This window comes from Ascaphus truei, chromosome 14 (genome assembly GCF_040206685.1).
Source record: "Ascaphus truei isolate aAscTru1 chromosome 14, aAscTru1.hap1, whole genome shotgun sequence".
NCBI lineage: Eukaryota > Metazoa > Chordata > Amphibia > Anura > Ascaphidae > Ascaphus > Ascaphus truei.
This window is the reverse complement of record NC_134496.1, coordinates 46,239,705-46,243,699: the sequence shown is the minus strand read 5'-3', so window position 1 is coordinate 46,243,699 and position 3,995 is coordinate 46,239,705. Positions and strand designations below refer to the sequence as shown.

The window sequence follows — 3,995 nt, the reverse complement described above, 5'->3', positions numbered from 1 at the left end:
CAGTGTCTTAAAAAAATTATTATTAACCCCTTCCCTGCCAGAGGGAACAGGGAGAGAGGGAGGGGGGGGGGGGTTCCAGGGGGAGAGAGGGAGGGAAGGGGGAGAGGTGGGGAATGGAGAGGGGGGGGGGAGAGGAGCAGGGGTAGACAGAGGGGGGTAGAGGGTTGGGTCAGGGGAGGTAGAGAGGGGGGGGGGGTGGGTTGTAGCTTTGACCTGCTTTTTTAGTCCATGCTGATTTTGGCTGCTCTAAGTACTGGCAAATCAGTTAACAAGCCCCAGGCTTTGTTTCATATTTGCTTGAAGCAAAATGCCGCTGACTTTAGACTGAACTCTGAGAGCAGCGGCAGCCTGGCACAAATGAATTTGTGACATAATATTGGCAAACAAATATTTGTAAGCTGCTTTAATTTAGGGGTGAATAATCTTTGTGAGAAATCAGGTAAAACAGTCAGGCATGTCTGAAATGAGAAAGTCTCTGTTCAACCACTGAAAAATGACACCGCTTATCAGGCAACGATAACGGGTTTGGTTGCCATGGGGAAAAAAGAAAGACTTGGGAAATGATGACAAAAAAAAACCAGATGAAGTTCATCGTCTGATTGGTGCTGGCGGAATCTGCAAACAAGAGTCGTTTGGGGGCCTGTCCAGAAACAGAAAGGGTACATGGAGGACATATTGTAACACCGAATGGGGTCAAAATGGAAATAGCCTTCAGAATCTAATCAGGAAATGTAAAGCGGTTGTGCAAGGATGAACCTATTAAATAACACTACTTTGCATTGCTATCATGAGAATTTATGTGACATGGGGTAATAAGATTATGCAGGTGGAGGTGCTGCGTGGTAAGAATTAGAGAAACTGTTAGCTAAGTGTCAGTGGGTGGATTGCCAAATGTTGATGGATGGGGCAGAAAGGACGGCTGGGAGTCAGAGAGAAGGGTTTTTTGCCGTGATGCCTGTCTGGGCTTTCTTCCCAAATCTTTATTTTTAATTTTTTTTTTACAGGTACCCAACAAGGTCAGAGACAGGCTGGCTGCTGGTCTCCGTGGGGAAGTCGGTTGGGTCCCTATAGTGGATAGGAAGGTGATCCAGGACTGTTCAGAGCTGTCTGCAACATTGTGTCTTTGCCTCATTTCTGACAAATAGGTAACATTTTCACACCAGTCTAATGAAAGGTATCATAACCGGCAAAGGTAAGAGTTACATACATTAAGGGAAAGCACGTGCTTGGAGACCACCCTCATATATGCACATGTGTGCTCATCAGTCACCCTCATATATGCACATGTATGCTCATCGGTCACCCTCATATATGCACATGTATGCTCATCGGTCACCCTCATATAATCATGGACCCACTCATTCGCCCTCATATAAACACAGTCACCTTTATATAAACACATATATACATTATGTCGCTCTCATATAAACACATGGGCACACAAATTCACCTTTATATAAACACATGGACACAAAGTCACCTTTATATAAACACATGGACCCACTGCATCACCCTCCCACATACCCCCGCCCCACATACCCCCCCCCCACATATACACCCCCCCACATACACCCCCCTACATACACTCTCACTCACACCCCCCACATACACCCCCCACATACACCCCCCACATATAAATCCCCCACATATACACCCCCCACATATACCCCCCCTACATACACCCCCCTACATACACCCCCCTACATACACCCCCCACATACACCCTCCCACATACACTGTCACTCACACCCTCCCACACACATCCTTCCTCACACCCAGTCACAAACTCACACCCCCCCACATATACACCCCCACATGTACCCTCCCACAGACACTCTCACTCACACACCCCCACATACACCCCCCACATATACCCTCCCACATACACCCTCCCACACACACCCTTCCTCACACCCAGTCACACACTCACCCACCCTCACATATGGCCTTACTGTTCTGTCCTCATAAATGTATCTGCCAACCAAATAGATACAGAAAGCTCAAGGTAAATGTATTTTTTTTTAAACATATAAGCATACATTTGTAGCCATTAAGGACCATTTTTCTGCCTTAAAACTATTTTAAATCTCTTTTAAAGCGAGTCATGTGGTCCCTATAAGCTGCCAGCTTCTGCATTAAAAAATATTTTCATAATTCACCTTGAGCTTTCTATACCCATTTTCTGTGCAAATACATTTGTGTTTGGGGTTTTTCTTCATGAGATTTTCTAAGTCATTGCAGAAATTACTATGTTTGCTCATAATTCTGTAATAATTGCATCTCTGTGACGGTTTATAGAGTTATAGACTGCTTGCTTTGTGGAAAAGCACGGAGACTGTTTTGTTTTCTGACGGAAATGTCTTTTCCCCACAGCAGGCAGGAAATAGATCAAAACAACATCACTGTTACAGAACGATTTCTATTTCTGCTAGCAGGCAATCATTCTATTTATTTATCAAATGTTTTACCAGGAAGTAATACATTGAGCGTTACCTCTCGTTTTCAAGTATGTCACATGCCGTAGATGTATAGCATCAGTTACTTTAGATCAGGGAGGGCTTAACTCCAGTCCTCAAGACCTCCCATCAGGTCCGGTTTTCAGGATATCCCTGCTTCAGCACCGGTGGCTCAATCAGTGCCTGCTTCAGCACAGGTGGCTCAATCAGAGGCTCAGGCTTTGACTGAGCCTCTGATTGAGCCACCTGTGCTGAAGCTGGGATATCCTGAAAACCTGACCTGTTTTGAGGGGGGGGCTTGAGCCCCCCTGCTTTAGATAACACAGAAGGATTACATGACTTTCTACGTAAATGTATAATACAACCCCTGAATCCTATAGCATGAATGTAGCATTTCAAAGGTTTTCACAAGTAATTTGAAGGCTGCGGGAATGATTTGAAGTTCAGATATTTAGATTAGACTCCTAAGAATGTTTTTTTTGTTGTTGTAATTTTAATCACGTGGAGACAGGTAGAATACAGGAGGAAAAGAAAAAAAAAGGTATCCGTTTAACTTACACAAAGTAACAGCCCAATGAGTTCTAATCCTTTGGTGAATGAGGTTACTGATGCAGCATTGGGCTTGATGTCAAGGAAACTGTGTTCAAAGCCAAGTTATTGTTCAGTACATCATCCAGTGAGATGACATCATCTTAAATGGACAACTGTTCCAAACGTTTTTATCTTTGTGCAGATTCTACATCTGGATACATGAAAATTCCAGATCCGACCAGCGCCAATGGCTTGGATGTTGACATAATATGTTACTGCATACATACCAAAGCCAGGCACTCCAAATGCAAACAGTCTTCTCACCTTGCTGACTTTTCAGTCCACTGAGGATTTCTGTATATTCCTTACCTTTTATTTGCTGTTTATATACGACGTGTACTTTACTCATGGTAACGGACCTGAAGAAGGGGGTACCTACCCCGAAACGTTGCCCCCCTTACTTAAACTTTTTTTCTCCTGTGTAAGCTCCTCTATTCACCCTGGTTTTTTTCCCATTTGTATTGAATTTTCCGCATATTAGATACTCGTTTGTCCCCCAGTGCAGAGGTTCTGTGATCTGTTTCTGTACTTACTGCATGATCCCTTGCATCCTTCATGGTGGATAAATATCTGCATATGTATATACTTCTGGTGCATTTTTCTATCATTCATGACTGCAGAGACATGTTGCATATACTTGTGGTTGTTATTTACTTATATTTAGTCAGGCAATATTAAAAATGTCATTTGTTTGCTATCCATGTCTCATGTTTTTTTGCCTTTTCGTCTTATTGGAGTACTGGGGACTGTTTAGTTTTATTCTAGAATATAGAGAGAATAGGGACCCCTCTTTAGCTCCCTTTGTACCATCATCATATTAGTTCTTGTCCTGTTTTGATATAATTGTGCTCTCGAAAAACTATACTTTGTCAGTATTCTTTTATTATGTCACATGCGCCAAAGGCTAAGAGCAGCCGACGTTTTGTTCCATACAACGGACCTTCATCA

The 3,995-nt window shown here is 43.2% G+C and overlaps 1 long non-coding RNA gene across 1 annotated transcript; it reads left to right on the top strand.

Annotated features, from left to right (window-relative positions):
* Positions 1 to 220: 220 nt before the first annotated feature.
* On the top strand, positions 221 to 3,711 carry LOC142465495 (uncharacterized). The gene is made up of 3 exons (XR_012787889.1): positions 221 to 659; positions 1,005 to 1,192; positions 3,190 to 3,711. It is a non-coding gene; the product is annotated as an uncharacterized LOC142465495 (long non-coding RNA).
* The last annotated feature ends 284 nt before the right edge of the window (positions 3,712 to 3,995 follow it).